This window comes from Vulpes lagopus, chromosome 21 (assembly GCF_018345385.1).
Source record: "Vulpes lagopus strain Blue_001 chromosome 21, ASM1834538v1, whole genome shotgun sequence".
Classification (NCBI taxonomy): Eukaryota; Metazoa; Chordata; class Mammalia; order Carnivora; family Canidae; genus Vulpes; species Vulpes lagopus.
In genome coordinates, this window is record NC_054844.1 from 431,296 (window position 1) to 458,068 (window position 26,773).

Consider the following 26,773-nt stretch of genomic DNA (forward strand, 5'->3'; position numbering starts at 1 on the left):
GCTAATGAGGGGCATCTGGGTGGCTCAGTTAAATGTCCAACTCTTGATTTTGGCTCAGGTCCACACTGGGTGTGGAGCCTGGTTAAGATTCTCTCTCTCAGGGGCACCTGGGTGGCCCAGTGGTTGAGCGTCTGTCTTTGGCTCAGGTCTTGATCCCGGGGTCCTGGGATCATATGTCTTTGCCTCTCTGTATTTCTCATGAATAAATTTAAAAATCTTAAAAAAAAATTCTCTCTCTTCCTCTGCCCCTTCCCCCTCAAAATGGCAGCTAATGACACACTGAAAAAAATCAGACCTTGGTCCTTAAAAGTCCAGGTATCCTATAAGATGGTGGACAGGTGAAGTCTGGAGGAGACCATAGGAATCAGTGGACTCCAGCATATTGCCTCTTAATAAGTACCTACTTGGAAAGGCTGCAGAGGATATGCCTTAGGAGAGAGTTCAACTGAAGCAAGAAAAGGGAGAAAGCTCTGGTAAATGAGGCTGAATATATAGGGGAGTTGGCTGGGTATGGAAGCAAGAAAAGGGAGAAAGCTCTGGTAAATGAGGCTGAATATATAGGGGAGTTGGCTGGGTATGGAGGAATGGTTATAGAATGCACAGTGGTCAGATTTGAGGTTTGAAAGTAAGAGAAGGAACAAGGAAGTTCAGAGCATTATGGGAAGAAAAGTATGATAGCATAAGAAACTTAAGAGTCTTCCACATTTGGTGTCGACTGTTGGAAATAAGGTGTTTGGTAAATTTTGCATCAGCTTCCATTGAAAAAGAGCACTAACTCTACCAGTAATCTTAATGACTTTTTACTCCTTACGGTTTCACTTTTATTCAAATTCAACCATAGCAAGTTGAGCGATCATCAGTATTAGCAATCCCTTATTGAATAGGTGTATATAAGATTCAAAAATTTAAAAAAAAAGATTCAAAATTTTTGTTATTAGAAAAATCTTAAGGTGATTAATTTTAGATTATCTTTGGTTAGTCATTAAATGACATTTTAATTCTCATCAAATAAATTATGTAGATCAGCTTAACTAGAGCAAGTCAGTCACCTCAGTCCCAACATTTTAAAATATTATATGCTTTTATTGAAGTATAGTTGACATACAATGTTATATTAGTTTCAGATATTAACAACATAGTGCTTCAGCAATTCTGTACATTGCTCAGTGCTCACCACAATAAGTGTAGTCACCATCTGTCACCATACGTTAGGATATAAATGATGATATTCCTTATGCTATGCTTTTCATCTCCATGACTTACTTATTTTATTTTTTAAAACTTCTTAGCTCATTTTATTGCCTGTTGTCAGCAAATAGTATATTAACCTATTAGTCTTTTTTTTTTTTTAAGATTTTATTTATTTATTCATGAGAGACACAGAGAGGCAGAGACACAGGGAGAGGGAGAAGCAGGCTCCATGAAGGGAGCCAGATGTGGGACTCCATTCCAGGACCCCGGGATCATGACCTGAGCAGATACTCAATCTCTGAGCCACCCAGGCATCCCTAAGATATTAGTCTTTTAAGAGAATACAAAGGGATCCTAATTATTTGCTTTGGGGGCCTAGTCTGGCATGCTGTCCAGGAAAAGGCAGTTTATAACATCTTAGCCCAAATTAATATTGGCATTTGGATGCAAAACATCATGTTAATAAAGGTGATTAACTTCTCAATCACCTTTGGATACCTCTCATATGTGATATTTGGGAACTTTTTGGATATGCTGGCTGAGAGCAGAAAGAATTCCAGTGTTCCCTGGAAAAATATCATCTCAACATCACCTCTTAACATATTTACAGTGTTTTGGAAGACAGTGCAGAAAACTTCCATATCATGTATTGTCAAATTCTTTATAAAATTCATTTGTCCCAGGCTTTTTTTGTTAAATGACGATTTGAGGATATTCAGTTAGTTCCTTGAGCCCAGAAGTCAACTTATAGATTTAAACATCTTTTGAAATACCATTAACTATTTTATTTTTCCTGAAAGACAATGTTGATAATTGACAAATTCAGTGATTGAAATAAGTTACTTAGGTTATGGCTTACTTGTTTTATAACTGGAAATTTGTATCTCTTAATCCCCTTCACCTGTTTTGCCTGTCATCCCAGCCCCCTTCTTCAGCACAATACCACTTTCTTCTCTGTATTCAAGATTCTGTTTGTTCATTTATTTTGTTTTTTATATTCACATATAACTGAAATTATATTTGTCTTTCTCTGACTTATTTCATTTAGCATAATACCTTCTAGATCCATTCATGTTGTCACAAATGGCAAGATTTCATTCTTTTTTATGACTGAGTAATATGTATACTTTTATAACTTGTGATTAAATTAATATTACCTGTTTCCTTTGCCTTGAAAATGCAGCACATGTGTATACCTTTATTTGAAAAGGTAGAAAATCTTTAAAGGATTTCGCAAATAATACATTTATAATTTGATTATTTCATTTTGCTAATAAAGGAAGAAAAATTGGCTCTATGTTTTGTTGGGGGGGTTGGGGGGGTACCCTTAGACCTTGGCATTTCTTTGACCAGGCTTTTTGTCCTTAGCCTCAGAATTAGAAAAGCTAGGGCCATCTGCAATGATCTTGTAGGCATGTTCTGACCTAGGAGGGAACAGGATTGCTGGTTCTGATGACATGACTTTCTAGGGCTACTTGAAGGAGTATTAGTACCTTCAGTGAATATAATAACATGTTCCTATATCTACTTAAAGTGTGTACAGTTGGGTTGGTGGTTCCAGATGTTTTAGGAGTGGGTGTCCGATGTTTCCATGGTGCCTTGAGTGAGGTAACTTTCTGGTAGTAGACAAGGCAGTAGTGGATGGGACTATTTGTCTTAGAAGAGGGCAGTTGCTTTAGTAGAGAGATAAGAAGCCTAGTTTCCCAAGTCTCTATCCAGCCAGGAAGGGCTTTGTATTTCTAATTACAGAAAGAAGTATTTGACTCCTTTGAAGTGATTGTCTGATGCCACCTTTCAGAATTGCAGAGACAGATAGATCTGTCCTTCACAAGAGACACGTTGTTGAGTCCGAGCCTTTTCAATTGGCTGAATTCACTGCCAGGACCGAATTCACTGTGTGACTGTGGAACAGATCAGCACTCATGGGCTTCATGCCCTGCCTCATGGTATTTGTTTTCCTTGAGGTATATAGCAGGGATGCATGGCCATCACTCGCTGCTGTAGAGCCTTTGTGTGAGTAGGAAAACGTATCCCTTCTTCTGTGTATGCTGCTCCTCACCAGGTATGTAGTTTCCTGAGTGGGGTTGTAGGCTGGATTTCAGCCCCTGTCCAATCTCCCTTTAACTGGAGAGCATGCAGTGTTCCACATGGTGGCCAGGAATTGGGGAGCAGAAGCCTGTGTTTATTCAGAATCAGGAACTCTAATGCCTGCATGGATATATATTTGTCTTTCATTAACTTGTTACCCAAATGGTTTTTGCTACAAGTACTGAATGTCCTAGAGATTTCAGCTAGAGCCAGGAGCACTGGTGGGAACAGAAGGGAGAAGTGGTCTCACTCTCTGCTAAACCCCAGTCATCTGGTTATCAAAAGAGCATCTTAGATCAAGGGACTCCTTATTTATCTGGACACCCAAATCTTTTGTTCAAAAGTATATTTGGCACCAGAGTATAGCACAGTTACCTGTCAGGTTTAATGTTGTTCAGGGCTGAACTTGTCTTTTTATAGTAAGTACAGGACTGAAGTAGTTGGAGAAAAGGTAGACTTTGATATTATCCAATTTAAAATAGTACCCTTAGAAGATTGATGAGTCCTTGGAAGGACCTATAGTAGAAGAGTTACAGGGTAATTAATTCTTAGGCTTGCTTAAAAGTATGACATAAAGAAGCAAAGGGAGATAGTGGAGTGAAGTTAACCACTCAACTGAGGTGCCATTGATAGCTAGTTCTGTGACTCAGGACAGGTTATTTCATCTCTCTTAACTCCTATTTTCTTTGTCAAGAGGGGGACATTAGCATCTGCCTTCCATACTCATAGAATTGTGCAGGGGTAAGTAGCATAACTTAGGTGCTTTTCTTTTCTTTTCTTTTTTAAAAGATTTTATTTATTCATGAAAGACATAGGGAGAGAGGCAGAGACACAGACAGAGGGAGAAGCAGGCTCCATGCAGGGATCCCAATGCAGGACTCGACCCCAGGACTTCGGGATCACGCCCTGAGCCGAAGGCAGACACTCAACCTCTGAGCCACCCAGGTGTCCCAGAAGTGCTTTTCTTAAAGCATGAGGTGCTACCTACATGGTGGTGTAGTTGAGAGTAGTACACAGACATCACTCCACTCTTTATAGAGGGAGATGGCATTAAGAATCAGCTAGAGAGGAAAACTGTGACAGTGTTAAGACTAACCACATGCTCTTCTCTCTTCTCCTCCTTCAGACCTCTGCTTCAAGTTACCTACTCAGAAGAGTTTCCATGACCAACTTAGGTGGGCCCCTCCTATTAAGTCAAGGAATCTGTGCATTTCCTTCCTGGCACTCATACTTTGTAATTACATAGTCGTTTGCTTATTTATTGTACATATCCTCCACTAGACAGTAAACTTCCCAAGGGCAGGCACTGTTTTCATTCCCCAACATAAATTTAATGCCAAGCTTAGGGCCTGACATACACTACACACTCAATAAATAATTTGATCAATGAAGTGCGAGGCGACAAGACATATTGGTCTTCTGCCTGGGAAACAGCTACTTTGGGAATGCCCAGGTATACATCTCATTCTTTTGTGGGTACATCCAGTGGCAGAGGACTGTCTGTACCTGAGACTGCTATAGCACCACCAGGTTGCAGGTTCTAAATGCCACGGGCTGGATTTGTGACTCATCTCAGCCCTTCCCCCACATGTCCCTTTCTACCCATTTAGAGACTCTAAACTCACTTGCACTCAGGTACACATTGAATTTGGTGAATCTGTCCTTTCGAAGAGAAAACTCACTCTAAACTATAGAACTTGGTTCCAGGGAGATGATAGCTTGTCAGGCAGTGAGCATGTGTCCTATTTGCTATTTATAAAGTGTCCCACCCTGGCTCTGGTCAGAGGCCACACCCATTGGGTTCCCAGCTGTCTGTCCCCATCTTGTGCCAAGCAGTGCATGTCAGGTTCTTCCTTGGTATGTGAGGCGTAGTGCAGATTTCGTTCATAAATGCTGCTGAGTGTCCCTCAAATTACTGTTCTCTTGGGACACTGAAAAGATGCCCTTTTTTGGTTTATTTTTTAATTTTTTAATTTTTTAAAGATTTTATTTATTTGTCTGACAGCACAAGCAGGGGAGCAGTAGAGGGAGAGGGAGAAGCAGACTCCGCACTGAGCAGGGAGCCCAAAGCGGGGCTCAATCCCAGGACCCTGGGGTCATGACCTGAGCCGAAGGCAGATGCTTAACCGACTGAGCCACTCAGTCGGTTTGTTGTGGATCTGACTCAGCTAGGTGCCCCGAAACAAAAATTTTTATATGTATAAACATTTGTATGTATCTGAGCAAGTATGAATTTTGGGGATAAAGGATTTATTAGAGAAATTAGACCTTACAGAATTGAGGGAGGAACTGGGAAAGTGAAGGTCCAGATTGGGGTGTTGGAGTCAGAGAAGAGTCACTAAACAGTCTGCCTGAAGCATCAGGATGAGGGGACAAGACAGAGGCTACAGAGAAGTCCGAGAAGCCTGCCATGGCCATTTCTGGAGCAGGGCCATCAAAGGGAAGCTCCTGGAGAGCACTGTGGGAAGCTGTTGCTTCTGGGCAGCTACTGTCCATTCTGGACCATAGCCAAGTGTCTGGTCGTGGGCCTGTAGCTGTTGCTGGGACAGTAGGTCAGCAGTGAGATGGAAGAGCAGTGTAGTGTGAGGGAAACCAAGGACCTGTTGGAATCTGTCAGGCATCTCTGTCTCTATTACCATATTTGACTGCCAAGATCCTCAGAGAGTAATGGCCACTAATTCATTTCCATTTTCCAACGCTCATACAAGTTCCTTTTTTGGCCAGCTCTAACTGGAAACCCTAACTGGGGATTCTGGGGAACATAGTTCCCAGCTTGAGCAAGCTGACACAGCACTGTCCAGCACACTATCCAGATCAGGATCCCAAGGGCCCCCTCTTGCCCTTTCCCAGACGATAACTCCATTCTGCCATTCCCAATCATTATTTTGACTGACTTCTGCACCATAGATTTGAATTCATTTGCTTGTGATTGTTACATAAATGGAGTCATGCAATATGATCTGTTTGTTGTGTGTGCCTTCTTTGCTCACCATTGATGTGTGCATTCATCTTTATTGCTGCATGTTGCAGTGGTTTGTTCTTTTTCATTGCTGTATAGTGTTCCATTATAGGAGTATAATTGCTTGCTTATTTCTCATTTTGCTATTTTTGGTCATTTGGGTTGTTCCCAGTTTGGGAGTATTATGAATAAAGCTGCTATAAACATTCTTGTATTTATCTTTTGATCTACATAGACATTTTCTTTCTTTTGGATGTATCTCTAAGAATAGGATTTCTGAGCCTTATGGTTACATTTAAGTTTAGCTGTAGGAACTACTGCTGAATAGTTTGTAAGGTGGTTGTGCCTGTTTACAGAATGTCTGAGAGTTCCAGGCGTTCCATTAGTCATTCTAATGGTTATGTAATAGTATCTTGTGGTTTTGCTTGACACTTTCTTGATAACTAATGATTTGGGGCACCTGTTCAGATGCTTTTTGGCAATTTGGAGGTCTTCTTTTTTTTTTTTTTTTTTTTGGAGGTCTTCTTTTGTGAAATACCTGGTCAGATCTTGTGCTCATTCTTCATTGGGTATCTACATCTTTCTTATTGGTTTGTTCAAATCCTTCACATCTTCTGGATATGAGCCTTTTCTCAGTTACAAGTAGCCCTCTGGCCTTAAGGAGGCATGTTCCTCCTGAAGCAGTGAATATGTGGATGTTAGGCATGTTTGAAGAGGGAAGCCTTTGAAAAAATGTGGTTATTTATTACTCTTTTCTTAGGGAATTAATACAGTGCAGTATTAGAAGTTAGCAACCCAAACTACATGTGGTTTAAAAATAAAATATTGGGCCCACAAATATTTTTACTGCTTTTTAAAAATACAGTTTATCTTGAGTGCTGAAAATATATACAAACCAAAAATGTAATTCACTCCATAAGGTTTGAATGTTTGTTGTGGATCTGACTCAGCTAAAAGCTGGGGATAGGAACCTGGCTATGAAATGTGCTATGCTCTAGGAGCACAGAGTCCAGTGGGAGGTATTTGAGCCACAGAGGAGAGCTGTACTGAGGAAGAAGGGAAGAACAAAGTTGGCTAGAGAAGCACTCAGAGAACATATGAAGCTGAAGCCCTGGTGAGTGAGTAGGTTCATATTCATCATCTACCTTGGTTTAAAGATTGAAGGAGGTTGAATGTGTATGCATGGGTGAGCAAGCGCACCGTAAGCTGTGAAAACAAAATGTTCCTGGAGCCAGCAGTTGTAAGTGGCTGAAGCATGGGGTGCATGATGGGAGGTAGAAAGAGTGATGAGGATGGGGGTGAGGCAGGTGCCAGCATGGGCTGGCAGTCAAGCAGGTTAGTCTCTCAACAAAATGGTATCTTCCAGAGTGTGTAAACAGGAGAGTGACATGATTAGATTTGTTTAGAAAGATCACTTTGGAAGAAATGGTATGTGAATTGGGATTTCAGACTTGAGACAGGGCCTGTAAACTTGTACACCCATGTTCATAGCTGCATTATTGATAATAACCAAAAGATAGAAACAACCCAAGTTGTTCTCTTGATGGGTGGATATATACAGACAGTGGAATATTCTTCAGCCATAAAAAGGAATAGAGTTCTGGTACATGCTGCAATGTTGGTAAACATTTGAAGACATTATGCTGAAAGAAACCAATGTCTCTGCCTGCCTCTCTCTCTCTCTCTCTCTCTCTCTCTCTCTTTCTCTTTCTCTTTCTCTTTCTCTTTCTCTTTCTCTGTTTCTCTCATGAATGAATAAATCCTAAAAAAAAAAAAAAAACCCTCTGAAGAGGTGGAAATATTCTGGAACTAGATTTAGTGGTGATGGTTGCAGAGCTTGATAAATTTACTAAAAATCGTTGTACATGAAAAGAGGTAATTCTGAGTGTAAGTTCTCACCAAATCTGTTTGAAAAAACATCCTCTCCAATCGTGAGCACTGCAACTGTTTGTCGTGCCTAAGTGCTACTCTTTTTGGGTAACCAGAGCCCTCCTCAAAGTCCTTATGGCTCTTGGCCAAGTCCTGCAGGGTTCCATCCAGAAATTGGCCCAGTTTGTAGCTCTCACCTGGCTCCTCTCCACCTGCTCTGCCCCGAGCATCCAGTACCTACCAACCAGTTCTATTTCTTTTGTGAGGATAAAAGGTGAGAAGCTCAGGCTCTCCCAGAGGCCAGTTATTCAGTTTGTGGCTTATTCTAATCCAGTGCCTCTTATTTTCCCTTGCTGTTTGGCGGTCTTAATGCTCTGTTAACACCCAGGTTACAAGGTAAGTAGGATATTTCATTGAATCTAGAATCTTGCAGAATGGACATTTTTCAGCAGTTTCATTTGAACGTTCAGTGGGAGAAAAGGTTAAGGAATGATTCTAGTTGTCTTATGTATTCTGTAACCTCTTTATTCTCTCCTGTGTTCTTCCCCCAAATTGTCTAGATGATTGAAAATGAGGTAAAAACGTGTTCCTGTGCTCGCTTTCGGCAGCACCTATACTAAAAAACATTTTCCTGCCTTTACCCCAAATGCCACTCTACCAGTTGGATTGCAGTCAAGTTTGGTTCACTATCTTATTATTGACTTTCTCTTTGGGAGCTATAAGTATATGGCAGTGATCTTGCCTACCTTCACTGTCACTAACAGGTATTGAGGCTTTAATACGAACAAGTAGGTTAAAGTGCCCCACAGGAGGTGGGTAGCCAGAGCACAAAGACAGGTTGCCATTTTGATGTCATCCCAGCGTGAAAATTCTTGAACTCTAGAGGGTATCACACTGTACTTAGAGGTGCTCTGAGGCTTCTAGTCAGGTGCCTTCCGAAATACAAGATGGCTTAGTTAAGGGTCTTTTAACGCAAAGTCTTTATGTCTGTTATTTGGATCGCATATGTATTTAAGTTAGAATGCATTCATTTTTTTCTGTCCCAAAGTAAGTGATATTTCTAAAGGTGGTAGACTTAATACTCAAAAGAGGAACCTTAGAGGGTGAGATGCGTCTACCTCAGCTTGTAGTGCTTGGTACTGAGCGGTCTTGACTCAGGGCCACAGGCAAGAAGTCTTCCAGTTGGTGAAAGGGCAGGTGGCATCCTTGGTTGCCTTATTCCTAAGTATAGCTTCCCTGGAGTTGGACCTGCCTAAGCCACAATGGTGAGAGGATTGAGCAGTAAGTAATACTTTATAGTAGCCCCTAGGGAGCTTTTGGGTTCTCTCAGATTTTAGGTTTCAGTCCATGGAGCAAGCCAAAGTGCTCACCTTCTGTGGACCAGAGCCAGCAGGTCAATTAGCAGCTGTTCTGTATTTGTAATAAATTAGGCAAGGGTTTTAGGAAATCAAGTGGTGAGCGAGGAGCAGCTTGTAGCCTGATACTGTGCTGCTGCCGCCAGGGAAGGGTGCCTGGTGGCAGCACTGGGCCTCTTGGCCATCATGTGTTGGCATTTTAGGACAGGAAAAGTTGGGGAATATAGTGTTTAGGCCCTTTCAGGATATCACCTAAACTCATTGGCACTGAAATAAGTAAAGGTTAATTAGTCTTCCCTAGAAACACTTCGGTAGGTTGCTAGCTATTAGCCCTGAGTAGGTGGGGTTTTGTAGCTCAGAGATCTCAGGGCAGTTGGTTTTGATGTTTGGTCTTTGGGAGAAGGGAAACTAGTGTTTTGGCAGTACTTTAGCAACCCCCCCAACCCCCCGGCCAGGGTGAGGGGTCATCCCTAAGAGCAGGACGTGGTACAAGTAGGGAGAAGTTCTGGGCTGTACACGTTCAAGAGCCTGCCAGAGTGTAGCATGGGGGAGTTTTTAATATTCCTTAAACATAAAAAAGAAAAGCTTGTTGTTATTCTCTTTCTTTAGATGTTTCATTTCTAACCAGATGGACTCTTCCCCATGTGAAGGAGTTAGAGATGTAACTATGGGAGTGATTATCTGATGTCACAGCTCAGCAGGAATCAGAGTAGAGTGAGGGCTTGGCCTTGAACATTTGATACAGAGAAGACTGCTGTTTCACTGGGGAAATTATGCCTAAGTCCCATACCCTTTCAAGCTAATTCAGAAGGGAAAGTATATTCTATGGAGCTGGTTTAAGATTAGCCCTCTCAGTTTATTTCTGCTTTGGAGAGAACAACTGAAGTTTTTTTCTATGAAAGTGGTTGAAAAAAACATGGCCTTGGAGCCCAGGTAGATCGAGTTGGTTCACTTGGCGCATAAAGCTGAGGTGGAGGGGGCACATCTACCTTACTGGGGAATTAAGACCGCTTTCCTTTGTTAGCTGTCAGCCTCCTGAAACAGCTTTGTTTTACCGCTCCTGTGTTACAGCCACTCTTCTCAGAAGAGTGCCTGCTTAGCTTGCTTCAAGTCTCTCCGGTCGTTTCTCCTTCCTGTCTCCAAGAACCGTTGGGGGGTATCTGGTGGATGTTTTTTCTTTAGACTTTCTAACTTTGGGGGGATTCCTGGGTGGCTCAGCGGTTTAGTGCCTGGCTTCAGGCCTGGGGCGTGATCCTGGAGTCCCGGGATCAAGTCCTACATCATGCCTGCTTCTCCCTCTGCCTGTGTCTCTGTGCCCCTCCCAATCTCTCTCTCTCTCATAAATAAAATCTTTAAAAAAAAAAAAAAAAAGAAAGACTTTCTAACTTTGGGAGCTTCTCCAGTGACTTAGAGATCATTTGACATCTTAAAAAGGCAAATATCCTGGAATTTGCAGGATTTGCAGTTGTCCTTTTTATAATCTGGAACTGTCCAGAGATTCCTTAAGGAACTCAGCTTTGGCCAGTTCCTTGTCTTTCTCTCACACCCTAAATCAACAAATTAATGACAAAGTAATTGTTCACAAATACCTCTTCTCCTTTTCTATACTTCTGTGACGTTGACCATTGTGGCCCAAGTAAGCCTTTCATTTATCTTTTTCCTTCTTTCTTGGCATCTGCTTTTCCACTAACATGTGTACTAAGTGCAAGTATAAAAATGAACTGTTCTTCCTACTAACTAGCATCACATGAGTAACGGGTAGACAGAAATGGACATAATTCCAGAACTATTGGTAAGTGTTGAAAGGGAGGTATGAACCAAGGTGAGAAGAAACTCAGAGGAGGAGGTGACTAACTTTGGCAGGAGGTTCAGGTAGGTGGGGTCATTTCAAGTGGACAGAGAGAAAAGACATGAACAAAGCTGAAGAGACTTGTAAGAGTATGGTACAGGGATGCCTGGGTGGCTCAGTGGTTGGGCATCTGCCTTTGGCTCAGGTTGTGATCCCAGGGTCCTGGGATCGAGTCCTGCATCAAGCTCCCCACGGAGCCTGCTTATCTCTCTGCCTGTGTCTCTGCCTTCCCTCTGTGTTTCTCATGAATAAATAAAATCTTTTTAAAGTGTGTGACTGCAAGTGTGCTGAAGAAAATGGTTTGTGTTTGGAAGTATAGGAAATAAGGCTGGTGCTAGGTCTTGATGGGCCTCCCGAACCTTGCTGATGGTTTGGATTATTTCCTAAAGACAGTGGAGGGTTATAACATGATCATATTAGAGGCAAAGAATCCCACTTGCTCTTCAATGAGAACACTGGCACTCATGGAGGATGGACTGGAGGGGAATTAAGATTAAAAGGCTTAGGGGCAGTCTGAGTGGCTCAGAGGTTTAGTGCCACCTTCAGCCCAGGGTGTGGTCCTGGAGACCCTGGATCAAGTCCCATGTCGGGCTCCCTGCATGGAGTCTGCTTCTCCCTCTGCCTGTGTCTCTGCCTCTCTCTCTCTCTCTGTGTGTGTGTGTGTGTGTGTGTCTTTCATGAATAAACTAAAGAAAAAAAAAAAGATTAAAAGGCTGGGGCACCTGAGTGGTTTGGTTGGTTAAGCATCTACCTTCTACTCAGGTCATGATCCCGGGGTTCCTGGGATGGAGCCCCGTGTTGTGCTCCCTGCTCAGCGGGGAGCCTGCTTCTCCCTCTCCTTCTGCCCCCTCCCCTTGCTGTGTTCATGTTCCTCTGTGTGTGTGTGTGCACGTGTGTGCATACTCTTGCTCTCCCTCTCTCATGTGCTTTCTCTGTCTTCAAATAAATAAATACAGTCTTTTTTAAAAAAGATTCAAAGGCTGTTGTAATATAGTCCAAGCTAGAAATTGTGGATGCTTTTACCAAGACAAGGGTGGTAAAAATAAACTCTATAAATAGAAATACTAGAGAGTTAGAATCAGCGGGACTTTGCTTTTGGTTGATTGGATTAACAGGTGATGTCAGAGGTGGGTCTGAGATGACCCCACATTTCCATTTGGTTGGTGGCTGGTTGTGGCATTAGACTATGTAAGAGAGTGTGAGTTGGGGGAAGAGAACAGAAATTTGGGATGCCTCAGTCCGAGGTAATATGAGATATCGAGGTGAAGAGGCTTAGTAACATGTGGACCTCAGGAGCAAGGTCACAAAAAAGAAAAGTTTAAGGGTCATCTATTTTATGAAAGACAGGGGCAGATGAAATCACTGAAGCCACTTGCAGGAGCTGAGCAGCAATGAGTATAGTAGTAGGAGAAGCAGGAGAAAAAGCCAAGGGAGGGGCAGTTTCTAGGAAGAGCCACTGAGAGGGAACAAGTAAGATAAGGATTAAAGTGTCTGAGCCTTTCACAATTAGGAAGCCATCATCAACCTCAGTGGAGTGATGGAGACAGAAGCCAGATTGGAGAAGGAATGAAAAGATGGACAGAAGAGTCATTAAGAGGTCATGAAGTGGTGGCAGAAGAGTAGACTGCTCTTTGGGGAAGCTCAGTTATGAAAGCAAGAGGGAGAGGTTGGTAGGTTGAAGGATGTACAGGTTTAGTGGTGTGTGTGTGTGTGTGTGTGTGTGTGTGTGTATTTAAGATGTATTTAAGATAGCCTGCCAGCATATTGGCAGGCTAAAGGAGAAGTAAGCTGGTAATGAAGACATTTAAAAATGTATGGTAGATAGATGGTGGTAATGGTTATACAACACATGAATGTACTTAATGCCACCAAACTGTACACTTACAAATGGTTAAAATGAGGGAAAAGTTTACGCTAGTAGATGGAGCTAGATTCAGAGGAGAATCATGTGGATGGGATGGACAGCCTCCGGCTGATGGGATCTTTCTCTGAGATGGGGGAGCAGGATGGTGAGGGCATCCTTACTCTCTTATTGACCAAGTGAGAGGCAAGAGCATGAAGAGTGGAAGGGTGGCATGGAGTAGGAGACCTAAGAACACAGCCAAGGGTACAGAAACCAGTGTGGTGGGTTCCATGAAAGAATTGCTGGGTAGGATTGAGCCCCCAATCCCCCGGCCTGTGGTTGGAGTTGATGGTATGATATGGCCACAACAGTCTGCACTGCTGACTTTTTTTTCCCCCTCTCCCAACAGTTCAGAAAACTTACTTTCTGAACAACAGCCCATCCCCATTCCACTTTTGAAGCTGGAATTTTAAGTGTCTAGTTTTCTCTATTTGGCTCCCTGTCTCTCTACCTAATCTCTGGGCAACCTTATCAGAAGCTGGCGAATAGTGAAACACACAGTAACCCTTTGTCATCCTGCCTTAAATGAGAAAGTGCTGCCTTTTCAGACACCGTCGGCTTAACATAGGTTTGTGTTTTTCTGATGCAGATTTTTAAAATACATAACGTGGATTTAGAAATATTATGGGTCCTTCACTTACCTATCTAGGGAAGTGGGCCGGGGGCTGTTATATAGCATTTCATGACATTGATACCACTCTTTTCTGGAATCCAGTTTCTTTTTTAAGGGACAGTTACTTTGAACCTATTTATTTGGCTTTTGAGAACAGAGCTGCCTCCAGGTTTGGCTCCTGTCCTGCTCTCCTCTACTGCTGGCAGGTCCGAATTGGGTGCAGTGGCCTGCTGGGCAGGGCATGTATAAGGCAAGTCTAGAGTAGCTCGTTCATGGAGAAGTACCAGATGATCCAGCAGACCAGAGGGTAGGAACCATCTGGATTTCCCTGTATGTGTATTCTTTCTCCCAGCCTGATGGCACTTGCCTAAAGATACTCTATCTGTTTTCATTTGATAAGATTTGTGTCTCAAATCCTAATAGAATTCTGCCTGAATCCCCAGATGTCTGGGCAGGTTGGAGAAGATTATGAACCTATCCACTTATTCATATAAGAGGTAATTATTGTGCATCTGCTGTTGAACCAGGAACTGTCCTAGGCACAATAATACAGCAGCGAACAAATTGGCAACAATTCTTACCTTCATAGAGCTTACATTCCAGAGAGGAAGACAGACAGTAAATAAATGACATTTATAGTATGTCAAGTTGTGGTGAGTGCTTCGGCAAAGACCAGGGAAAGAGGATAAGCAGAATGGGGAGTCAGTTTTAAATAACGTGGTGAGGGAAGGCCACACTAAAAAGGTGACATTTGGATAAATACCCAAGGGTAATGAGAGAGTAAATCGTGCTCATGTCAGCTCCATGAGAAGGCTTCTGCCCTTGAAGGCAGAGAGTTTTTTTCCCTCTCTGTTCACTGGATTGTTTCAAGAACCTAGGAAAGTACTCAACACATAATACATGCTTAATATTTTTTGAATGCATAAATGATCTGAGGGAAGAGTATTTCAGACAAAGAGAGCAGCCAGTGCAGAGGCTGAGGTGTGTGTCTGGGGTGTATGAGGAACAGAGGAGAGGCCAGTCTGGCTGAGGGGATGTGTCAGATGGATGGCAATAGGGGGATAGGAGAGGGGTAAGGTGTGTATGGGCTGCAGGTCTTTCAGGACTCCTGAGATCTTTTCAGGGTGTCCATTAGGTGAAAACTACTTGCACAGCAGTACTAAGATGATGTAATTGGCCCTTTTTTCCACTCCTTTGTACTCATGAGTGTATAGTAGAGTTTTCTGGTGGCTACATGATATGTCTGTGTTGCAACAGATGGAATGCAGAAAGCAGATATGGGAATCCAGCTGTCTTTGTAAGACAGACATTAGGGAGATTTGCAAAAATGTAAAACATCACTCTTCTAAGTTTTGTTTTGGAAAATATTTTTGTTTTTCATAAAATATGTTAATTATGTGGCTATGTGATGGATTGTTATTTTTAAACGAACTAATAAATTTTGAAATTTTTTTCTCTTTTAACCTCAAATACCTTAAATATAGACAGACCTTTGGGCCCTCATATTTTTAAGAGTATAATGGAACCCTAAGACCAAAATTTTGTGAAATACTGTTACAAGGCCTTGTAGGCCATTGTAAAAATATTTGCTTTTTCCCTAAGATGAGAGCTATAGCCATGGCTCTGGCGAGTCAAACAAGATGAAATTTAGTGAAAATAGTTAAAAGGCCCTGATGGGTCTTGAAAGCAAAGCACATAAATACAGGGTGAGGAAGACATATTTTAGAAACAACACATCAATAAGAATTTGGAGTTGTCCTATACAGTGTATGTCAGCAGTTGAGTGTACATTTCAGTCAAGCTCTTTCCTTTTTTTAGTTGGGCCTACATTCTGTTGGAGGAGATAGACAATAAGCAAGTAAATCACATACTGTATCAAGTGATAACAAATACCAGACAAAAAATAAAGCAAGGTGAGGGGGCGAAACGGTGATAGGAAACTGGTGCTTTTTCGTGTAGGTGGTCAGAAAAGGTTTGACTAATAAGGTGGTAGTATTTGAGCAAAGATCCGAAGAAAATGAGGAAGAAACCATGTAGCTGTCTGGGTGGAGAGCATCAGGCAGAGGAGCAAGCAAGAGCTGAGACTCTGCAGGGCAGTCTGTGGAGGGTGCATGAGGAACAGGAAGGGGCCAATCTGGCTCGAGTCTAAGGAGCATAGGGGACAGTGGTAGGACATAAACAGGGACATATGGAAGTGGAGGCAGGTCACTTGAGGCCTTATAGGTCATTGCAGGACTTTGGATTTAACTATGAGGTGGGAAGCCATTGGAGCATTTGAGCAGAGGTATATCACCTGATTTGACTAACATTTAAGTGAATGCTAGGGTTGCTATATAGAAAGTATTTGTGGTTGGAGTGGGATTTGAACAGTGCACACGGAGAGAGGCAATTATAGTAATCCAAGTAAGTGATGATAATGACTTTGACGAAGGTGTTAGAAGAGATGGTGAAAAGTAGTTGGCTTTGGGCTGTATTTTGATGATAGACTGAAATTACCAAGGAATTGACCATGAGATGTGACAGAAGTTAGGATAATTACAAGGTTTTTGGATTGAGTGGTGGGTAATGGTATCATTTGCCAAGATGCAGAATACTAAGGAAGAAGCAGGCTGAGGGTAGGAATGGGAACCAAGAGCTTGATTTTGTGTACATAAGTTTGAGAGGACTGTCAAATATCCAAGTAGAAATGTCAAATAAATAATTGGTAATACAAGTTCAGAAGAGAGATAATAAATATTGGAGCACCTCCCACTATCTCTGCTATAAAATGGTGCTTGAAGCCAGGGGACTGGAGGATTTTCAGAGTGGATTGTGTCATGAAATCAATACAACAGAGATCAGCAATTTTTTTTTTAATGAAATAGAAGACAATATCTCAATAGTAAGGGTAAATTTTGTGAAAGTTTTTTAAAAATTATATAAACATATAGAGAGAATGTGTGTACAATTTAAAATTTTTAAAGCTATTGAAGTTTAGGGAGTAGATGTAGATTGAGAAGAGTACCCAAAGACTAACTGATCCTGTGGCCATTTCAAGTTGCAGCCAACTTGATGTGTGAGGGACCAGTAGAGGACACGGGGAAGTGGCTAATGAGGCAAGAGGAGACCAAAAAGAGTGATGTCCTAGAGGCAAAGAAGAGGGGGTGATCAGCTATGACTCAATGCTGCAGATAGGTTGAAGAAACTAGGATTGAAAACTGACTGTAAGATTTGAAAGTATGGAGATGATGCATGTCTTTGATGAGACGTTTCTGTGAAGTGGTGGGCATGAAGCTAATTGCTGTAGGTTCAAAAGAGAAGAGAAAATTGTAACCACAAACCATTTTTCCTAAGAGTGGAGTAAGCTAGTCAGAGGAGATGGGGACAGGAGAGGGTTTTTATTTTTTATTTTTTTATTTTTTTTTTTATTTATTTATGATAGGCACACAGTGAGAGAGAGAAGCAGAGACACAGGCAGAGGGAGAAGCAGGCTCCATGCACCGGAAGCCCGACGTGGGACTCGATCCGGGGTCTCCAGGATCGCGCCCTGGGCCAAAGGCAGGCGCCAAACCGCTGCGCCACCCAGGGATCCCAGGAGAGGGTTTTTAGAGAAGAGAGGTATATTACACTAATGGAAATCATTCAGTTTGGGGGAGGGGCTTGGTGCAAGAGAGAGGGACCGGTGTAGGAGGCATTACAGCTGAGGAGGGGATTGGATTGTGTGCATGGGTGGAGAGTTGCTTCAGGCAGGCATGTGGATAGTTGTCTGTTCACTGTCACAGGAGGAAAGGCAGATGAGATGGGTATAGACATTAATGATAGCAGCTTGTGGAAGAATGCTAAAGAAGGTAGAGAAACTGAAAACCATGTCAAAATAGAAATGGTTAAAAGAACTAAGGAGAATGTATAGATAGCAAATATTTGGAAGATTGTTAGGTAAAAGAGAGGAACTAATTCTCTGGATACTTCTAAGAGGTGTTATTTTGGACCACCAGGTAAAAATCTTTGGGCAGAATGGTTCTGGTCTTCTGCATAGAAATTGAGTCCTTGGGAAATTAGCATTTCAAGCTGATCAAAGATGGGAAAGACTGCTTCCTAAGGTAGAAAGTTGCCTGGCATTGGAGGTATTTGTGTGTTGTGGATGATATATAGAAGATGCAAATGTGGTATGGCTGCCTAGATGAGATGATCTTTCAGATCCTACCCAGCCTTGACCATTGTGTATTTTGTGATTCATGACAACTGGTAGTGGGCAGACTGGACAAGTGAGAAACCCTAAATTCTGTTCCAGGTTAATCTCTTGTCAGTTGTCTTTATGTTCTGGGAATGCTTCGGCTGCGGGTGTGCCCCTCGGAGAGGGAGACCATTAAGATGTGAAAGAGTGCGTGCCTTTATGGACCTCAGTTTTCCGCAACAGCTCTACAGTCATCTTCATGGGGGTGTTTCCGTCCTTCTGGACCGCCAGGGCGTTGCTGTTCTCAGAGGCTGTGCTGCAGTAGCCCTGCCTGCCACATCACACAGCTGTCAGCCAGACCACTTCCTGAGTCTGCATAGGTATTCGTGGCCTGGTAACCCTTTAGTCGGCAAAACCTCGTTGATCATCTGTTGTGCGCCTAGAACTGGTACACGGTACTGAGCAAAACCAATGGGAGCCCACCCCTGTGCGAGGAACAGCATTTGGGTTGTGCTTTGCCACGACCTCAGTGAACTTTTCTCCTGGTCAGAGGCCCTTCATCACCAGGAGAGCCTGGGGCATGGCAGTGCTCTCAGGTTATGGGGGCAAGAAGGTGTTGATTTCTCAGTGTCTTTGTCACTCGGTGCTGGACTCTTGGTAGTGGGTAGGCTGAGGCTCACCCCCTGTCCTGTCCTGATTCTTACAATGCATGGGATGGCATCTGATGATTCAGAAATTCTTTGTAACGGACTCCTCAGAGGTGTTGCTGTTGGTGGGGTTGCTAGAGCCACGGAAGAATGCAGACTGATAAGAACCCTGCTGGTACTATTTTAGTCGCCTAGCCCTTCGGCAGCCTGCGGAAAGAGTTACTGTGAGACCAGACTGCCCTCGCTTCCATTTGTGAAAGGGCTCCATTTCAGAGGAGTAGATACAGTGATAACATGTGAGAAGGAGAAGAATCCCATGTTGTATATCTTTACTAAATGTACTCAGAGCCACGTGTCTGTGGGTAGCTGGGCAGGGACCTCTGTAGCAGATGGGGTCTGTGTGTGGTCTGTGTGGACACACACGGTTCTGCCCCTTGGGCGGCAGGGGACAGGACGAGCATTCTGATGAGCCTGGAATTCTCAAGCTAGACTCTCAGGTGGTCTTTGGTAACGGGAGGCTTCGGGCTCCGCTTTCGGGCTCCGCTTTCGGGCTCCGCTTCGGGCTCTGCTTCAGGCTCTGCTTCGGGCTCTGAGGTCGACAGCTCTGGATGCAACACATGGCAGCATTGCTTTCTGGCCTTCTGCCCTGCAAGCCTGAAGTCTTCCCCACCTGCAGATGGAGGGAAGAGAGTCTACCTTATAGGACTGAGGTGGACAGCTAGTAACTATTCATTTAGCACCTTAGCTGTTTTTACCATTATTGATGGAAGTCTGTCTTTCTTGTTTTAATATCTAAGTTTGGCAGGAGCTTACACAAATCTTATTCCTTTAGCTCTCTACCAATGCCACTATCACACCTTCTGGAACAGATGGAATGGAGAGGGTACATAGGCTGATGATAGAGCAAAGGCAGTTTTGAAATGTTTTTCTTTCAAAAAAACAAAGCTATTTGAGCACTCTCGTTCTGTTGTGCAAGCCGTTTATTTAGCCTGAGTATAACCATTTGTTGCCAGAATCATAATAGTAATAGTTAATAACTGCTGCCACTTAGAGGGTCCTGCTTTGTGCTGCACTGCTAGCCATTTACATTCATTACTTCAGTTCCTGCAAAGCTCTGTGATCCAGTGGGTATGACTTCATTTTATAGATGATCAAGCTATTTATAAGAGACTGGCCTCTGATACTGTTCATTGTTGGTTGGAGGGGGACACTGTTCTTTTTGACTCCTTGACTTTCTGGTGTAGAATAAAAAGCTAGAGAAGATATAACGTAGAGGTTAGGGCCATAACAATGTCTTTCAGAATTGGAGACTTAGAAGAGAGCACAGAGATCATGTCGTCTAGGCTCTTTCTCAGATCCCTCTAGAGAGAGTCATTCCAGAGCCAAGGATAAGGTGGTATGAGAATTCATAACAAAAGTGCTACATTTTTTAAAATTAAACATTTTTTAAAATTCTTTTTTTTGTATTTTATTTTTAAAGATATTTAATTCATTTGAGACAAGGAGAGAAAGAGAATGCATGAGTATGAACAGTGGGGAGGGTCAGAAGGAGAAGCAGACTCCCCCCTGAGTAGCGTGCCTGATATGGGGCTCTATCCCCGGACCTCAGGGTCATGACCTGAGCTGAAGGCAGACACTTAGCCCACTCAGCTACCCAGGTGCCCCTCCTATTTATTTTATTTTATTTTTTTTCATCATGATAAATGTGCTCTTTAATCCTCGTCTCCAACTTCCCCATCTCCTCACCCACCTCCCTTCTGAGGAAAACAATATTACTAAACATAATAAAAACATGAGCAACAGTCAATAGAAAAAACAAATTATAAATATACAAACTGAGGAATTGTAATAGAGTATAATATAACTTAGTTTAATATACTTTATAAACAAAAAACTGAACAAATACTGGTTTTTAGAGCAAGAGACTATGAAAAATGGGCAGGAAAATATGAGAAAACTTTCGGAAATGAAATCTAAAAATGTTGAAGTTAGGGAAACCAGGGTGGCTCAGTCAACTTAAGCGTCTGCCTTCTACTCAGGTTATGATCTCAGGGTCCTGTGGTCGAGGCCTGCATTGGGCTCCCTGCTCAGCAGGGAGTCTGTTTCTCCCTCTTTCTGCTCTTGCAATCTCTCTTTCTCTCTCTCTCTGTCTTTTTCAAATAAATAAATAAAATCTTTTTAAAAATTAAAAAAAATGAAAATGTTGAAATTAAAAACTGAATAGCTGATTAGAGAAAATGAATAAATCTAAGCATTAAGGGATTATCTAGAATGCAGTATATTGAACAAGAGGAAAATATTTTTTTAACTTAAGTATAATTAACTAGAGTGTTACATTAGTTTCATGTATACAGTATGATTCAGCAATTCTAGACATTTCTTAGTGGTCATCAGGATAAGTGTCCTCTTAATTTCCTTTATCTGTTTCACCCATCCTCCCACCCATGTTCCTTCTAGCAACCACTAGTTTGTTCTCTGTATTTGAGTCTGTTTTTGTCTTTTTTTCTTCACTTTGTTTCTTAAATTCCACATATGAATGCAATCATACGGTATTTGTTTTTCTCTGATTTGTTTCACTTAGCATTATACTCTCTAGAATCATCTATGTTGTTGCAAATGGCAAGATTTCATTCTTTTTTTATACAACATTGTATGTGTACCCACACCTTCTTGATCTAGTTATCTATGGGTGGACGCTTGGGTTGCTTCCATAACTTGGGAAGCGCTGCATTATTGCTAGTGGCTCTTCTTAGGACATTACTCCCTATCCAGTCTTACCATTGCATTTTTAGATAGAACTTTTTGGTAGCACAGTAGAAGTCTCCTCTGTAACATATATCCAGTTCTCTCCTACCTCCCCCAGCTACACAGGTCAAGGCCAGTGCATTTCCCCAGGACTGGTCCTTCCACTGTGGGGCTTCTGGACCCTCATATAGAATCCCTTGAGAGGATTCTGTTGTCCGCATCAGCTCCAAAGAAACATCGTGTTTTCCACTACAGGTCACTCTATAACTACAAAGACCTGGTCTCTGCCCTAAGGAAGCTCTTAGTGGAGGAGAAAGCCATTTAGATAATGTTTTTGTGAAATGACAGTTGCAGATGAGTAATACAGTGGGACTAAAGAGCAGATCCAGGGAACGAGGAGAGACATGGAGGGAGACATGGAGGTTGGTTTTCTGTGTCCTTGGCATCTTGCTGAGTGTCTGTTTGATGCTAAATAGGTTGGGAAGTCAGAAATGAGCTGAGGATGGAATTGTGCAGAAATAAGAATATAGGAGAAAGACTGCTTTCCTTATTTTATTTTGGGCTCACTTCCTAGGTATCCAGAGAACCCTAGATACGACTGTGAGAGATAAGCCACCGGTGCTGGAGATGGGAAGCAGTAGGAGGCAGCAAAGAGTCCCTGTAAATCTACTTACTCCTAAGATAAGTTTAAACTACGGGATCCCTGGGTGGCGCAGCGGTTTGGCGCCTGCCTTTGGCCCAGGGCGCGATCCTGGAGATCCGGGATCGAATCCCACGTCGGGCTCCCGGTGCATGGAGCCTGCTTCTCCCTCTGCCTGTGTCTCTGCCTCTCTCTCTCTCTCTGTGTGTGTGACTATCATAAATAAATAAAAATTAAAAAAAAAAAAAAAGATAAGTTTAAACTAGTCACACTTCTGACTGGATGGGCTAGGGAAAGAAGCACCTCTTAGATTCCTTAATAAGATTCAGAGATTGGCACATCTGCTGCTATATTGATGGTGCACTGGCTAGGGAGAAAATTAACTTGACTCTGGTTTCATACTATTTATTTATTTAAGAGAGGGAAAAGGAAAGAGAGTCCATGCCCAGAGTGGAGCCTGATGAGGGGCTGGGTCTCATGACCCTGAGATTATGACCTGAGACAAAATCAAACGTCTGCTTAACTGACTGAGCCCCTGGTGCCCCTGGTTTCATACTCTTTTAACTATAATTCCTATTTTCTGGTTTTGTTTCTCTTTCTCTTTTCTATTTTTTTAAAGATTTTATTTATTTGAGAGTGGGAGAGAGAGAGAGAGATTGTGTGTGTGTGTGTGTGTGTGTGTCTGTGTGTGTGTGAGAGAGAGAGAGAGAGAGAGAGAGAGCACAAGAGCAGGGGGAGGGAGAAGCAGACTCGCCGCTAAGCAGGGAGCTCGACTTGGGACTTGATCCCAGGACCCCAAGATCATGACCGGAGCCAAAGGCAGATGCTTAACTGACTGAGCCACCCGAGTGCCCCTCACTTTTCTATTTTTAAAAACAGTTCTCCCCACCTGCAAATAATCATCCACCTATTCTAGGAGGTAGAGATTGAGTGTTCTCATAACCAGCCATGAGTCAGTGACAACCTTTTACTCTTGTTGTAAATAGAAACATAGACTCTGTCCCTGCCTGTAATTCATAGGCTGCCTCTCCAGCATTTTCTACTACAGCGAAGGAATGTGCAAGGCTTGAGTCAGCAGTCAGCTGCCATGGGACAAAACATGTGGGATATTGTTCATTGGCAGAAAAGCACCAGTGCTCTGGAAACCTGGCATCTCCTCTTTCTCTTCCCTCCTTGGATTCGTCACTTCCCTTTTCCCTTCCTTCCATACCTTGGCTTTTTAGTCCCCAAGATTTTTGGCACCTTCCGGCCAGGTTTCCTGGTCTCTAGGTTCCTGTAATTATGAATACTGATTTTTCCCAGGATACTAGGATGTTTGGCACACAGGAATGCTCCAGGAGAGGCCAGGAGGAGCAGGATCTCAGTTTGACCTTCAGGAATGAGGGAAATGAGGGCAATAACAGGAATGGTCCTTCTGCAGTTCTCCCCAGTGCTCTCAGAATGAATCAGAAAGCCAGATTCCCCTTGCTAAATGACACAGTCCCAGTCCAGCAGAGTTACAGAATAATACTGTAGCACTTGAGAGTGTCTTCCTGATGTGGTCATTTGGCTTGCAAAGTAGGAAAAGTGAAGCAGCCCAGGGGAATTAATCTTGTGTACTCTTACCTTGGGTGCCTGTCGCATTGTTCCAGGAACCAACTTACCTCTGTTTATCTGTTGTCATTAGTGACCTCCAGGTTGAAATCCCTTAGACTGGGCATTTAATACTTGACTACTGCTTGGAGGCAGATTCTTTGCTGTTGTCTGAGAGCTGTGGCTAAAACCTCTTAATGTGAAAGTCAGCAGAAGGATTGGGGGGCCAGTTATTGATGAAAGTGTTCATCTCTGGTGGGGTTTGATTTGGAAATGGTCTGTGGTGGTTCATAGCTCTGTGGAAGTATTTCACACAGTGGGTTACAGCCAACCAAGAGGGTGTTAGCCTACAAAGCAGAATTTTTCTTTGAAAATAAATGCCCAAGACATTTAGGGAGATGTAAGCATAAAACAGGTATTATGACAGGGAAAAGGCTTTTAGAGATAATGTTGCAGGGTTGTTGTTACTGTTTTTAAGATTTTATTTATTTGAGGTAGAGAGAGCAAGGGCGCGTGCAAGCAGGGGGAGGGACAGTGGGAGAAGGAGAGTCCCAAGCAGACTCCACACTCAGCGCAGAGCCCAACTGGAGGCTCAGTCTCACAACCCTGAGCTGAAACCAAGAGTCAGACACTTAACCACCAACTGAGCCACTCAGGTGCCCCACAGTTGCAGGATTTTTAATGTGTTGGTTTCAGCAAGAACCTCCTGGTTCCAAGTTTCCAAACCCTGGCAAGGAGTGGAAGGTGACTGCTATTTAAGAACAAAAAGAAATCATTTTCTTCTTTGACAAGAGGCAGAGAAATCAGACCCAGGTGTATTCACAGTTTTCCAAACATTATGACTCTGGTGGAGTCAAAGTCGACTATGAACACAGTCAGGCATGCAGGGTCAGGATTGCAGAATGCTGTCTGTTTGCCAAAAAAGCAAAGCCACTGAAATCCACACAAGGAAGGCAAGAGACAAGGCAAGAGACAATCACTCTGGGACTTTTGTTTCTAGTTATCCGTTGTTACCTGTCACCCTTCTGCCTTTGGATAAACACATGTGTTTTTTTCCGCCCCTACAAGACATCTCTTGATTATATACCATTTCTAAGATAAGCCTTGGCAAATGGGAAAAAAAGTGGACTCTTTTTTAGGAATTTTACAATATTCCTCTTGCTGCCTCCTACTTCCTAGAATAAACTTTTATTTTGGGGGAAACTGGAGGTCAATTCCAGTTAATTCTATTTCTTGATGGACTCTTGGCCATGTGACTATTGAGACAAGCTGTGGGTTTTTTTTAAAGCAGTGTATTTTTTATATCCAGACCCAGGAGAGACTGTTGAGTAAGTATATATCTGAGATGAGAAGCCACGTCAGTATGTTCCAGGTGAAGAGTTACCATCTTCAACTCGGCCTCCACAGTGTATGAAGAGTGCTATGTCTGTTGATGTAATGGGAAAATGTTGGTTCTTTGTGTATGGCTATTACTTTCTCCCATGAAGCTTAAGACAGGTCACCTGTAGATTTGGTTTGGCCTTACGGTGTCATGGTGAGGTGTAGAGAGATGCAGGATGTTACTTCTACTTCACAAAGGAGGATTCTCTTGCACAGACACTTAGCCAGTGAAAGAGCTTCAGGACAGAACCTGGATCTCTTCTATGTCAATCTAGAGCTTGGGGCCTTCTTTTGAGAATTGATTTTATCAGCACATACAGCTTGATGGCTCCCAGTATTCTTGGGTTGGTTCACTACATAGTGAGTCACTTCTTACTTCTGCAGCCCTCCTAACCAACCTCGATCAACACCTCCTTCCTCTGTTTCCTCCCATCTCCAAGAGTAAGTCCTCTTAAAGGTGAAGTTTCAGTGCAGTCCTGTTTGTCACACTAGTAGCAAATTGGTGACTAGAACACGGGAAGTGAGTACTATGACCATCAGGATTTTGTCAGCACTAAACTCTGAGAACTTCAGAATCAGAAGAGGAGTTTAGAGACCATCCAGTGTCACCTCCTTGTCTTACAAGAGGGAAAATGAAGGCCTGGTGAGGCAGAATGACTTGTCCAGGGTCATGTCACCAATATCTGGCTCACAGATGGCGGTGGAGTCTCAGAGCCTTGCAAGTGCTTATTTTCTTGTTCTGACCTGCTTCGCTATTCTTATTACTATGACTTAGTGTTCACTTTCGGTCCTTTGCCTACTAACTCCCAATAATAGTTCTAAGTAGTGAGGATACATGAAACATGGTACAAAAATGATGAAACAGACCCAAGGGGGTGAGTACATTTAAGAAGCATGTAAGGCACTTTGTCCCATCTTAAAGCTTCTATCCAAAAAAAAAAAAAAAAAAGAAAAAGAAAAAGCTTCTATCCAGCACATATAGGATGGTAGAAGTACAGATGTTTTTGATAAGTGGAAGGTGTAGACATTATCATTACTGTCAAATATGTTTGTAGGCAAAATGAAATGGCTATAAAATCTTCCTACCCTGCCATATATCACATGCAGGAGCAAGACTTTTTCAGTCCTTTAAATCCCTACTTACTTTGATACTTCTGGACTTTGTGCTTTCTTAGACTGCTGTGACACTGCCCTTTGGTTCTCTTCGGACCTCTCTGTACTGTGCCTCACAATCTTTTTAGAGGAGCTCATCTTTCTCTACCAATTCCTTACAAGTTGATGAGTCTCAGATCTCATCCAGGGCCCATGGCTCTCTCTTCCCATGGACTCCCCTTGTGTGACTATACCACTTTTGAAGGTTCAGCTACCACCTACATGCTAATGACTCTCAAATCTGGGCCTAGGTCCCTAGCTACTCCCCTGAGCTTCAAATACATGCCTGACTGCCTGGTGAGCACCTCTGTTAAGGCAGCTCAAATGTAACAAGTCAAAAGGGAATTCACTACGCTCTCCTCACAAATAAGTTCCTCTATTTTTTTTTTAAATTTTTTTTTAAATTTTTATTTATTTATGATAGTCACAGAGAGAGAGAGAGAGAGAGAGAGGCAGAGACATAGGCAGAGGGAGAAGCAGGCTCCATGCACCGGGAGCCCGATGTGGGATTCGATCCCGGGTCTCCAGGATCGCGCCCTGGGCCAAAGGCAAGCGCCAAACCAGTGCACCACCCAGGGATCCCAAGTTCCTCTATTTTTGATTCGTTGGCTTGGTGTCACCATTTACTCAGTTGCCTAAGTTGGAAACCTGACAATT

At 42.7% G+C, this 26,773-nt stretch overlaps 1 protein-coding gene across 42 annotated transcripts in view; it reads left to right on the forward strand.

Annotated features, from left to right (window-relative positions):
• The window catches only part of MICAL3 (microtubule associated monooxygenase, calponin and LIM domain containing 3), a 226,940-nt gene that overhangs the window by 77,573 nt on the left and 122,594 nt on the right, over positions 1-26,773 (forward strand). The window lies entirely within an intron of this gene.